Source organism: Ctenopharyngodon idella, chromosome 3 (assembly GCF_019924925.1).
Source record: "Ctenopharyngodon idella isolate HZGC_01 chromosome 3, HZGC01, whole genome shotgun sequence".
Lineage (NCBI taxonomy): Eukaryota > Metazoa > Chordata > Actinopteri > Cypriniformes > Xenocyprididae > Ctenopharyngodon > Ctenopharyngodon idella.
The window spans coordinates 13658602-13672910 of NC_067222.1; the positions used below are offsets into that span (position 1 = coordinate 13658602).

At 45.1% G+C, this 14309-nt stretch overlaps 2 protein-coding genes across 2 annotated transcripts in view; both read right to left on the minus strand.

Annotated features, from left to right (window-relative positions):
- LOC127510021 (ecto-ADP-ribosyltransferase 5-like) overlaps positions 1-14309 on the minus strand; it is a 101284-nt gene that overhangs the window by 72558 nt on the left and 14417 nt on the right. The gene's annotated exons all lie outside the window — the stretch shown is intronic.
- The window catches only part of LOC127509874 (uncharacterized), a 196512-nt gene that overhangs the window by 61485 nt on the left and 120718 nt on the right, over positions 1-14309 (minus strand). The window lies entirely within an intron of this gene.

The window sequence follows — 14309 nt, forward strand, 5'->3', positions numbered from 1 at the left end:
TTGCATTTAAAGACTGATATTATACAGTGATTCCCTTATGAAAATTGACCATAGTTTTACTACAAAAAATAACCGATACTGCAACAAAAAAAAAGGGAAAAAAAGGAGAACTGTAACCATTTCAGATATTTCAGTCTTGATACAGATCAAAATATTGATATTTTTGACAACTACTCTCTATAAATTTTGCATCTGAAAGGGAAACTCCTACAAATAAGGTCAGCCACAGAAATAACCCTGTCCACACTTTTTCATAGTTGCGTGTCTTTAGTAAATCCTGACAGTAGTTTTTAACACCAAAAGAGGGTTTGCGCTGCACAAGTTGTTAGTATCTGGTCTTTTGTTTTTTAGTTTGCAGCTTCTTTAGCTCCAGCAAATGTCTTACAGCAGTATTTATTTTCATTCTCTCCTCTACAGATGAATACAGATGTTGCCACCATATGTTGTGTAAATAAACTCAGTGCTGCGCTTCCTTCTGAATCCAGTAACACATCTCTATACCTGATATGCTTAGTATACCAAAAGTACAATTGCAGGGTATTTTTTTTAAGCAGATAAATATGTAAATGTATTTGTAGTACTAACATTTTAATGATCTTTTACTTTATTTTAATGAATGGAGTAATCATAAAATCAAACTATATTTTGATTCATATGTACATATAATATTGCTGTAGTTATTTAGCAGTAGTTTTATCCATGTCATATTGAGAAATAGCTGTAGTATATTTCAGTAGATCAGTTTTATAGTCTTTTCTCATATATCCTGACTCAAATAATCAGTTTCTAACAGCAAACACTCAGAATAAAGTGAGATGATCTGAATGTCTTGTTGAATGAGTGTTGATAGTCTGAGGATCATCAATATTAACAGAGAAACTGCTGAAAACACTCTTTATTTCATGTCAATAGTTCCTGTTTTCACCTCATTTATTATGCTGATGTCTTCAGATCTGCTGTAAATTGGCACTTAAAGCTCATTTCATTGGTACATTAGTTCATCAACAGACTGAGGGGATTTTGTTGGCTACCAGGGTTTAGGGTGTAATGAAATACATGTAACTTAGTTACGTATTTAAAATACAAAATTTGAGTAACTGTATTTCATTACAATTAAATTTTAAATGTGTGGTAATCAAATTACAGTTACATCCGAAAAGTATTTTACCTGGATGATCCACGACTGTTTTCATATTTTGTGACAGTTGTTTGTGAGTCCCCTGTAAAAAAAAAAAAAAAAAGAAAAGATAAGAATAAAAGGTAATTGTGACTTTTTATCTCACAATTCTGACTTTTTTTTCTCAGAATTGCAAGATTTAAACTCCCAATTGTTTTTTTTTGTTTTTTTAAAGTCAAACGTTATAAGTTTAAATTAGAAGTTATTTTCTTGCAATTGTGAGTTTATATTTTACAATTCTGACTACTTTTCTCACAATTCTGACTTTTTTTCTGGATAATTGCGAGTTTATGTCTCACAATTCTGACTTTATAACTTGCAATTGCAACTTTATATCACACAATTCTGAGAAAAAAGTCCGAATTGTGAGATAAAAAGTCACAATTACCTTTTTACTAGTTAACATACTTATTAGTTTTCCAAAGTATTCTAAAGTATTAGATTAAGTTACAAAACGTGGGTAATCTAACGAAATACTTTACAAATTACTTTTTAAAGCATATATTTTGAAATCTATAGTGAAATGCATTTTAAAAGTAACCTGTTGCCTACAAATATGTACGTTTATTTCTGTTTATGCTTTCAGCTGATTTTCTTATCATTAAGCTCCTTCCACTGCAGTTACAGGAATATTCCCATCAGACGAGCATCAGAGCATCAGGAAGAGCTGAAATCTGCAAAGACTGAGTTTATTAAAGAGGACAGTGAGAACATGAGTGATCCAGAACCCTGCAGAATGAAACACACTGAAGATACTGAAGAACAAAGAGGTTGGTGTTTATTCTTCATTCATTCATGATGCTGAACAACATTCATGTTAGAAAAATTCAAACACTTCTGCACATTTAGATGAATAGAAATTGGATTTTTTTTATCAATAAGGATTGTAAGCATAACTTAAGCAAAATCTGATTTATAATTACTGATAAAGTTGTATTTCTCATAAATTATCAAAGTTATTCATAGTAGATTATTCTTCTTACAAAAACTTTGGTAACAGGGTTGAAGTATGCGGTCAGCGCTCAAGAAGAACAATAGTTAAATCTGCGGTCACTCTAGAGTTTGAGTATGTGAAGTTTCTACTGTAAACTTGAACAGGTGTAGCGTCTGGATAGATCCGGCGGAGTCAATCAACTTTAGAATCTTCAGAATGCTTTTAGCCTCCTGAACTGTGCATGTAAATCACAAATCGGCTCCGGCAAGTCCGGGACCAATTGCCCCATTGGCACCTTTGTTACCCCAGTAAAGAAAAACAGAACATATTCTCACCAGCTCCAGAGACTTCAAAGAGTCACCCTGGTGGGACTAAAGGTGATATGGTCACAGACACTGGCCACAACCCCAATACACACACACATACAGACACTCACAAACACGCATGGAGATTGTGAATGTACATTTATCCTCCAAATATGACTGTGCCAATATGTACCCGTCGCTGTATTTAAAGGTGCATGTATTTATCCCTAGTATATAAGCTTGGCTATGACTGTAGTTGTATCAGTTTTCTTCTAAACGATAAAACTCAAGTATAAACTGTATCTCACCTTTTATGTCTTTGCCATCTGACAAGTTTGGTCTCATTGTAAAGCTTTCGTTATGCTCTAATTGAAAATGTATGTCACATGACTGTAAAATGCATTTTTCTATTTTTAATGGTACTTTGAAGAAAATGTACTCAGATGGGACACTTCATAAACCATGCAAATTAGGTCATAAATGGAGACAAAGAAAGAGTTTGCCCGCCAAAATCGCACCCTCATCATTGGCTGATGTATCCCAGGAGGCGTTCTGGCCTGTTGTCCTTAAAACACAATGACACGCATCTCTCAATTGTCTCTCGATTGTCTCTCGCCATTTCACACACGTCTCTCCCGGACGTCTCGGCGACCGCGCTTCCATCACGCGCCCCCTCTCTTCGGGACGACCATCTTTTGGCAACAAGTTTCTTTGTCAAACCCTCTTCATCCGTCGACCTAAGTCTTCACTCTTCATCGCCTAGGAGACGGACTCTTTTTCTTTATTTTCCGGTTATCTTACTCTTAAGTTAAACCCTTGTTTGAAAATCCCGCCGAAGAACACCTTCTCGGAAAAGGACCAATCGCTTCAGCCGCACGCACCGAAACTCCCGCAGAAACACGAAACGATCACAGCACCTGAACCTATGCAAGTATAGAACCATTCTTTTTAAAGCGTTTTAAGCTCGATGTGTAAGCCGAGTTTCCTTGCTGGCTCTCGAAGGTTTTAACTGTTAGTAAGTTGCCATTCCTTTGATCACCTCTGTTTTCTTGACTTTACTTTCGTTTTCTATATATGTGTATTGTTTGTGTATGTCTAGTAGTATAGTCTCTGTATCCGTAGTTTCATATATTAAATACATTATATTCATGCTCGATTGTTTTTTTGCTCATGCAACAAACCCAGGTCACTTTAACGTTTCGATCCAGTATCCTTGCTTTACGCATTGATGCTAGAATAGGAAGTCTTTCTCGTGGCCAGAGAAAAACCTTCCTTTTATAATCGGCTATGAGGAGCTAACGGTTTGCTGGACAAACTAATAGTTTCTCTAAATTATTATCAAACCAGAACTAATCATATATGTGACTGATTATAATTCGTTGTAATTAATTCACAATATATGTATAATTCCCTCTCGGGTCGGTATATGTATTATAATTAATCATAAAGCTTTATGATTTATTATATTCATATATTTCACCCATAAATTAATTAAATACCTGTACAGATTCGCTACAGATTATTTGGTGGAGAATGCGGGCAACGTTTTAAACTTGGTTTTGTGTATGAGCAACCCAAAAATAGTTTTGTGTGATTTAATGTGTATATGCGCGCCTTATTGAGTGAGCCGACAACGCGTCCCTCATTCTGAAAAAACGTTAACAAGCTATTTGTGCCTAAAAACACTGTAGTCAATTGTTGACCGTAAAGTAAACTGCAGTCCAATTAATATTTCAAACTCGCATCTGCAAAAGGCGACAATCTTTTTGCAATATACAGTTTAATATTAATTTCCGCTTGAATAAACGAATTGAATCGTATTCAGCGTATTTTTGTTGAAAAGGAGCTGTGACGAGTTTCTCACAGACTCTTTCTGAAGGCCTCATAATTGTAGCGCTATTAAATTTGAATTATTGTGTCGTCCAATAATTCAAAATAGCGTCTCGCTCCCTGGGTAACGTCATTGGCATAGCTAACCAATCACGTTACCTCTTGCAAATCTAATCTGAAAACAGTTTATCTGAAATCCGATTGATGTGTAAAAATTTGGAGCCAGTCACGACCTGATCCAGCGTGACTCGTAACAGCAGCGAAGAAATCCTGCAAAGTTACATATTCGTGTGCACTAAGTTTGCACAAACAGGGGTCCACTAATCCCCAAAATTGTGTACCCGTATTAAAGGGGCATATTAGTGTCCAGTAACCTGGCACCAAAGAATCCGCCGAGATTCTAAAGTTTGTAACCGTGATAGTGCAGTTAAATCAGCCGTAAGGGAATCAGAACCCCACAGACGCGCTAATTTAAAATATCACGAATTAAAGTAGGTGGATGCAGTGCCTCTGACCAGACGCCAGAAGGCAATCTGTTCAGGTGTGCGGCACCCCTCCCTACTTCATTGTTGTGTGGACTCACTAACGCCATCGTGTGGACGTTCTGGGTTAGCTCTGCTCTCCAGACGTTGAGCTGAAGTGTTTCCAAATTCCTTTTGGCTACTTTAATCTAGCTTGCCGTTATAAATGTTTGTTGATGGTTATGCTTTTCAATCGTGTTTGGAATGTGGTTTACCGATTTGAATTTGATTTAAATACGTTTAAATTTTTAATTTAAATTAAGTTTCCCTTCCAACAAGGGAATTCACTTTCTGAAAGTGCTCCCCCTGGTGGACACTCCCAGATAAGTTAGTTCCCGTCTCTGAGTGTTTGTCCCTTTTCCTGCTTTTCCTGTGTTCACAGATTTTCTCTGTCTATGTTATTTTATTATTCTACTTGATTTCCTTTCATTATACTTTTCCCTCTCTTTCTCTCTTGAGTTATTTTTTTTTTTTGTTTTTGTTTTTTCTTTTACTTTGGAAATTCCTTTCTTGTTATTACTTACTGTTTTATTTTTATCCACTCTTAGGTCTGTGTCCTGTTTGTGATTTGCTGGTAACAGCATTCTCACACCCAAGCTTCCCTTATTTTATACGCTTATTTTTAAAATTTAATTAAACAACATTTAATTGAAATTTAAAATTAAGTAGTGTCAATCAGTTGGCATTTTGCTCAAGAAGCAATTCCCTTTAGGGAATTCTCAAATAGGGAAGACTTTCTCCTTTCTTTTTCCCATTCTGTTATTCTACGCACTTATTTAAATTCAGTTGAACAGAGTTTAATTCAAATTTGAATCAAGTGCCTCTGAATTGTTGTGTTTTACCTTGCCTTATTTTTTCTTTTCTGCTTTTAGCTAATTCATTCTGACTGTCAGTCTAGACCCCTATTCTTTTGTCCTACACACTTGATTATTTAAATTCAGTTTAAACAAGATTTAAATTAAGATTTTAAATTTACAATTAAGCTGTGTTTGCGTGACCACTTGTGTATTTGCAAAAAGGGCCCTCTAGCGATCGGTGGTGAGTTGACGGTTGTTCCAGTGAGTTCCAGTGAGCGGAGCAAACTAGCCTGGCGGATCTCTCACTGGCTGTGAGAGACACTGGCCTTGGTCACTTCTGACCTCGTACCGGGGGCAACACGCAGGGACATCAGCAGGTTGGGTGTGTCAGGTGCAAAGAGGCAACGAGTCCAGGTTGGCAACAAAGGCAATTTTGTTTAATTTCCCTGTTTCTGCATGACAGAACTGCCCTTTGAGTAACTGCCTGCGGGGTCAGACTCTGGGGTTGGGAAAAATTCAATTTTGGCCGCCAATCTGGCCGTTGGCGCAAACACCTTGCCCAAACATGCAATTGTGCTGAAAGCCCCTGTTTGAGAGGTTGCATCGCAGTGCAAAAGGTACAGGGTGCCGAGGAACACGGCAGCCAAGTGTTGGAACGTCTAGGAGAGGTTGCCCCCCGCCACTGAGTTCTTGTCTGAGCAATCACAAATCACCCCAGGCCGAGATTAAGGACATACAGTCCCTTCGCTCAGTGAAAGCCACAGAATATTTGATATTCCCCAATCAGAAGTGTTGGCAAAACCCCTTTTGCTCTTAAGCCATACCATCCTTCTAGGTTTTATGACACGACAGCGCCCTCGTCAGGCCCCGTCATAAACCCTTGCTGTGGTAATAAGCTGAAGTTTTACTTCTCCCCTCTAGCCCTTCTTGCGGTATTTTATTGCTATTCTATTTTCATTCCTTCCTATTCGTTTACTGTTCTATTTCTCATAAATTGCAGCCATCCTGTTCTGTTCTGTTTTTTCTACTGTTTGTCTCTTTTATTTCACATAAAGGCAGAGCCTGTGAGAGCCATCACGGAAGCTGAATAATAGATAGACGGCCGAGCAGCCAAAGTCATTAGTAGACTCGTAGAGCCTCCGCCTGTCAAGATCTTTATTTAAATCCAGCACTCGCCGACACAAATTAACCCACGTGGTCGTTCCTGGCCATCGACAATAAGTGTCTGGCCTATATTCCACTAACTGTCTGCACCAGTTAACTGGAATCACACACAAAGTTTAGCTAATTACGTATTACGTAACGCGCTAGTCCTGCGCGAGCTTGCATTGGTTCTTTTGTGCTGTCTTTCTCTCGTCAACAGTAAAGCCACTATGTCGCGAGCATCCAGCCCTGACACCCACTGGGATCATCTCGAGACCTGGTTGGGCGTCATGACCAACGCATTCCTGCCCAACGCCGCCGGTGACCTCCAGCACCTGAGCCGTGAGCAGTTGGACGGGGACCTAAATCGACTAATGGCCCACGATCCGACGCAGAGCTACAACCACAAAGAATGGGCCAAGCTCATTGGCGGCCTTGCCCACAACCTCATTGCCCAAGTGAGGCTTAGCGAAAGGAGCAACGCTCTCCTGGAGCAGGAAGCAGCGGCACTCAAGCTTCAGGCCAAGGAGGCCCGAAGAAATCAGGCCCAGACTCAACATCACCTCGATCAGCTACTCCTCGAGACCAAAGACCAGCATCGGACAGCGGATGAATCCGACCCCGAGCTACAAGAGGAGGTAGAGAGACTCCAAAAAGCCCTTGCAGAGCTCCACCTGGAGGCGGAGCGTAAAGAGCAGTTGGAAAAGGAATCCAGGGAGGAACTAACTGGAAAACTCCAACAAGGTGAAACTCTCCTAGCAAGAGCAGAGATCGAACTGAAAGAAAGGGACGCTAAGGCCCGGGCCTGCGAAAATCATCTTAAACAGGCCCGAAGTGAGATCCTTGCTTTGAAACAACAAAGAGACTATTTAAGAGATGAATTGGACACTGTTCACAAAGAACTGAAACATTCTTATAGACTGCAAGGTGACTTGGGAGGGGAAGCACACTGCACAGAGTTTCTCCTGGCCAGTAGGCCCAGTCAAGAATCCCTAGTTCAAAAGGGGGTTGAAAGTCCACTGCCCACTCGCGAGCGGCCAAGAACCTTCTTCAACAGCAAAAGGTTGGGAGCCTCTCCAGAAAACCCGTGCCACTAGCCACGGCATGGCTCCCAAAGAGCTGGACAAGCTAGCAAAGAATATCCCCACTTTCACCCCAGACCCAGCAGGGGGCGTTGACGTGCACGCGTATTTGCAGGACATTGACTTTCTGCTGCAAAATGTGGCCAACGTGAATGCATGGGACAGGCTGTACCTGCTCCGAATCACGTCTAGCCGTGATGTGCGCAGCTTTCTAGATCGGCAGCCAGAAGCTGTCAAATCAGACTACCAGCAGCTGCGACAGGCTCTGATCAGAGAGTTTTCTGACCCTGAATCGGACCAAGGGCTCCTCGCAGCCATGGACCTTAAACAGGGCCGACTGGAAACCCCACAAGCATACTACAGCAGAATACGAAGGGCCTACTTCGGCGCACGTAACGAGCCAGGAATGGAGGAAGATTTCAACTTTAAGACTTTGTTTCTCCGAAATCTGCATCCTGCGGTGAGTCATCATCTGGGAGTCTTGGCCTGCCCACGGAGTATGTCTACTCAACAGCTGCGAGATTTAGCCCACAAGGCTTATTCTAAGCAAAAGGCTGCATCTGAAAAGACTGTTAAAAATCCAACCATTTACCCGGTCTCTGATCACTGTCCAGAACTGGCCCTAGAGGGCGCACACACGCACCACAGTGACAGACCGTTTAACAGAGAGTCAAGACAGTTCCTGGCCAACAGAGGGCAGCCTCACTACGAGGGTGTCCGTCCCAAGCACCAGACTGGGCGTTCTGAAAGAGTCTGGGACAAGCCCCGGCCACCCAGCCACCCAAACGGCGGCGCCACATGGGAGGCCAGCCGGCGACCCAGAAATGGCAGATCTTCATCGGCCAGAATGTCAAGCCCCGACCGCCAAAGACAGAATGCCTCTCGACGTGCACCGAACAAGCCCAAGTCCGAGCGTTCACAGGAGCAGAACAGTGCAGCTATGTCTGAGTCTGCAGAGATCCTGAAGGCCCTAAAAGAGCTGATTCAAGAAAAGCACCGTAAGGAAGACCAGAAAGACAAGCCAGACTCCTTATGACTAGGACGGAAACCTACCCCCAACATCTGCCCTGACAAACCTCCGACAGAACCTCACACCCAAATCACTGCTGACCAGCCACTAACCACAGAATCAGTTAGCGCATCACTGAGTGACCGCGTCACCCAGCCACCTCAGCTGACAACTGCACATCCAGAGCCAACCAACTCACATCATCACACCGATGACCAAGACTCCAAGTTACCAGAAAGTGCTGTTCTGGTTGTCTGCCTCCCTAACGAACCACATGACACCAGCCCCACTTGCTTACCGGTCAGCACCCAAGCCCCGGTACCAAGACTCCTGGGGAACCTTATCGAAAAGGGGGTGGCCCGAAAGCTGTACATAGCCATCACTGTGGAAAATGATGTGAGAATTGAAGCGCTCGTAGACACCGGAGCAGATCTCACTTTGATGTCAACTAACCTCTTTGAAATACTCAGAGATAAAGCCAAGAGACAAAATCGAACTCTCAAACCACAAAGATGTGAGCTAAATGTGCAGTCGTACAGCCAAAATGAGGTCCAACTTGAACAAATAGCTCCCATTCATCTAACCATTGGGCCAATGAGCTTGGTACACCCCGTATACATTTCACCAATGGACACGTTTCCCTTGCTCATTGGCAAAGACTTGCTAGATCGCTTTGAGCCCTTATTGGATTTCAGACAGCTGAAAATTTGGGCTCAAGTACGAGAACCGTTGCCCTTCCAGTCACCCAGGTCACCTGAGCCAGACTGTCAAGTCACAGAGGTCACGGGAAATCTTGCAGCTAGCCGCGGGAACCCTGTCTCAGGGCAAAGTTCAAGTTCGCCACTCTGCACCCTGCAACTCACCACAGACTCTGACTCCTTCTGCCCCAAGGTCATAGCAGACCTGCAGCTGAATGGTTTAACAACGACAGACGTTGTTCTCGCACTGTGGGCAGACAACTCAGCGATCAGCCACACCCTGTTCGAGGCTCTCACTGGAAACACACCGGACCTCCCATGATTTTGAACTCATGTTACCAGTCATTGGGTCAATACCAGCTGCAATGATCCCAGAAGGGAGCTCAGACAACACAGTGTTCACAGCACCCTTCAAGACCATCTCCATCACTTCCGTCATGCCGGTACCCACAGAACAGGTGTGCAGAACGGAGCTGATGGAGGACCAACACCTTGCGGTATACACAGTCTCTAACCAGCCTGCCTGTGATACGCATGAAAGCATTGCACCTCTGACAGCCAACTTGACAGATGACACCACAACGGAGGAGCCATTCCCAGGGTTTGAGTCTCAAGTCCAACAAATTCTGAAAGATGCAGATGCCCTAAAGAATGATGCAAACCGTCAAAAACTCAGACAGGTCTTGTACAAATTCAAAGCGTCATTTGCAAAAGACTCTTTAGACTGTGGCCTCACTAACCTTCACACGGTGCGCATTCCAACACACCCAAGTGCTCCTCCCACCTTCGTCAGACAGTACAAAATTCCCCTTGCCTCACACGAACCAGTGCAGGAGATTATTCGTTCCATGGAAGAAAAAGGTGTCATCTGCCCATGCAACAGCACCTACTCAGCCCCCATCTGGCCCGTTCTCAAACCAAATGGCAAGTGGCGACCCACCATTGACTACAGGAAATTGAACCAGCAAGTGCCACTGTCACGATGGCCCATGACACAGCTGGAGCAGGAACTACCCAGAATTAGAGGAGCCACTATCTTCTCTACGCTTGATGTGGCCTCAGGATTCTGGACTATACCTGTACATCCAGACGATCAACACAAGCTGGCTTTCACCTTCGGCAACCGACAGTACACTTTCACACGGTGCCCATTCGGCTATGCCAACTCACCAGCTGAATTCAACATCTTCCTGAACAAAGCATGTCCGGATGCAAGAATGAGAGGGAACCTTATCTACGTAGATGATGTTCTCATGAAAAGCACAACTGTGGCTGACCACCTGATAGAAATAGACCATGTTCTGAACCAACTAGCCACTGCCGGTGCCAAGATTGCCCTCCACAAAGGACAATGGTGCCGGACCAAGGTCGATTACGTGGGTCTACTCATCGGTTCCCAGGGCATTGAACCGCAGTCCAGCCGCATCCAAGCTATTCAAAACATCAAGCCTCCCACTAATGTCTCAGGGCTACGCAGTTTTCTAGGTGTGTGCAACTACTCACGGCAGTTCATAGAGAACTACTCAGACATTGCAAGACCTTTAACTGCTCTGCTGAAAAAGGACTGCCCATTTGTCTGGACAGAAACCCAAACAAATGCCATGAACGAACTGAAACGACATTTGTGTACAGCTCCATGTCTGGCTTACCCGGATCCACAGAAGGAGTTCTACCTGGAAGCTGGATTCTCCAAGGACTGCCTGAGTGCTGGCCTTTACCAACGCTATGACCAAGACAAAAGAGTTGTAGCATATGCCAGCAAGACACTGCTGTCACCAGAGTGTAAATACTCAGACTGTGAAAAGGCTTTGCTCTGTACTGTATGGGCCATCCAAAGATTCTCCAACTACATCGGAGCGCAAAAGGTTATCATAGAGACCTGCCACCAACCTGTCACCTTCCTCAACAGCCAACGCATCCGAGATGGCGTAGTCACCAACTCACGCATCGCCACATGGCTGATGGCCCTCCAGGGGCGCAACGTTGAGGCACGATATGCCCAAAACCACAAGTCTGCACTGGGTGACGGCTTGGCTGCTTGCCAAAACTGCTCCGATGACGCACCAGCTTTGACACTGGAGGTAGAAGTACCCCAACAACAACAACCAACCTGTCACAAGTACTTCGAAGAGAATGCGTGCCAAGGTATGCCCACTGCCTACGTCGATGGATGTTCCTACAACCATGAGGGCATCCTAAAGGCAGGTGCAGGGGTGTTATGGTTAAACGACCAACCCTGCCCACCACAATACTTCAGGTTGGGTCCCCAGTCATCGCAGTATGCTGAAATAGCAGCTATTCTTATAACCCTCCAAGTCGCATCGACCCATAACATCAAAGAACTCCTCATTTGCACAGACTCAAACTACGCCAGACTCAGTTTCACATGCCACCTTCCGGGCTGGAAACAGAATGGCTTCAAAACCGCAAACAACAAGCCGGTCAAACACCAACACCTTTTCCAAGCATGTGATGACATCACTCAAACACACGACATGATTGTTTACTGGAAAAAGGTGAAAAGACATTCAAAACAACCAGGGCGTGGCAAAGGCGCAAACGACCAAACTACTGCCCGTGCCAAGACTGGCACGCTGCATAACAATCTACGGTCACCCCCACCCCAGTCACCCACCCTTAGTGTGGCAGCAGCAACCTGCAGCCAGCGTTCTGTTCCTGCAACATTTCCCGCCTTACGGCCACTGCCACTGACAACCAAAATTACCAACACTTCCTTACGAACTATTTTAAACCACCACTCAAACCCCTCCAACCTCCCGATCACGGCATCTGGTCCCACGGCGACCCCTAGCCACAAACGGCTGCATGGGATCAACCACATGCTGCGTGTGGGACTAAACATCCTAAAACATGTCCTTGACGACCTCACAGCGCCAAAGCTTGTAATGCCACAAGGCCAAAAGGGGGGTGAACTGATATACGCCCACGACACACCATGTGCCAGACACCATGGCACCAGAACCACTGATGAGACATTAAAACAAGTGGCGTACTGGCCCAGCATGCAGCAAGATGTGGCAGAGGATGTCAGAGGATGTCAGGTTTGCTGTCAAGTCCAAACTGCAAACACAAATCCCAGAACCCCACTGCAACGCAGAGGAGTCACATTCTCATGGTCAGTCAACCAGAAAGACTGGAATGTAAAACTTCCTCTGGGGTTCATAGCCACCATGAACACCACACCGGAGTCAACTCGGGTGTCCCCCACTGAACTAATGACGGCGCGGCAGGTGATGCTGCCGGTGCACCTGTACCAACCAGGAGACCCCAGCATCATCACAGCCTACTCCACTCACCAGCACCTCGACGAGCTCCGCCCACAGCTGAGAAAACAACTTGCAAAGCAGCGTCAAACCCTGCAAACCATCGGCAAATCCTGGGAAGGTATTGTGGTGGTTCTTTGTACTCACAGTTTCCTGCTGATCCAAACGGTGAACTCAATGAAGCAACTGTTTACAGTCTTCCAAAATGACTTTGCCCAAAGTCAGCTGGTCATAGCTCTGATAACAGACCTGCTGCGAGAAGTTAGCTTCTCTATGGAGAGTGTGGCTGTAAATAGGATTCCTCAGTACCCTGTACAAACTATGCTGGACTTTGCTACTGGCAGACCCACCAAGACTGTTCCAGCCCACCTCGCTGACTCTCTGGGTGCTGCCATCCTACTGCGCGCCAACCCAGAGCAGAATGAGGTGGGCGTCCTTCTCAATCCACCCATCGGTGAACCAGATAACATCTACAGACCCAAAGATAAGGTCAATGTCTGGTGGTGGCAAGGTAACATCCATCCCAAGATACATACCTCAGATGTGGTAGTCTACCACTACAGCGACCCACAGCTGTATCTGGCTCCCCATTTGAGCAGGTGCATTTTGACCAAAGACATTCACTGCTTCGGCTCTAACAAGCCTTCCCTCAGAGAACACACTGAAGGAATCTGCCGGTTGCAGCCCGTGATCAGCAACACACGCTGCCCCGCCGAGGCCAAGCCTCACACTCCAGTCATCGGAACACAAGCCAAGATTGTGGGCGCTCGACTGCTCGTCCACACCCCCACTCGCATCGACACCCTAACCTACAATCAGCACGACACGGCCACTCGTGTCAGCCTGCCCAATCAAAGTATGTGGATCCAGGTACCCCTGGGTTCCATCCTTCACCTCAACAATCTGGCAGTGTACCGTCTCTCAAGCGAAGAGGACCCGTCAGAACTGGAAATCTCATCCTCCTCCGGAAATCACAACCACACCTTAGATCCAGAACTGGAACTGATGATTGAGAAAAGGGGGTCCCAGCTAATTGACATTACTCCCGTTGATACAGCCCTCCAAGCACTCTCCCGACTGCCCGTCCTGACCAGCTCACCTATAGCCCAGGCTTGGACAGCTGCTGACACAGCCCTCTGCCTCTCCATAGCAATCAAGTACGCACTCACCCTGGGCCTGGCCTCCATCCTATCCGAAGGGACCAAAGGGATGCAAGAGTCCATGGACAAGTGCCTATCTGCCCTTCCTCAAGGCTTCAAAAGGAGACAGAGGAGAGGAAGTTTCAAGGCAAAGAAAATGCCCAGCCTCGTCGAGATGGACAGAGAACCAGTAGGAACCACCTGCTGCTTGACCATCCGGATCCATGTGCCATCGAACCTTGTTACCGTCCAACGAAGTCCGCACAGGAACTTCGTTGGCCGAAAGGGGGATTGTAGCGTCTGGATAGATCCGGCGGAGTCAATCAACTTTAGAATCTTCAGAATGCTTTTAGCCTCCTGAACTGTGCATGTAAATCACGAATCGGCTCC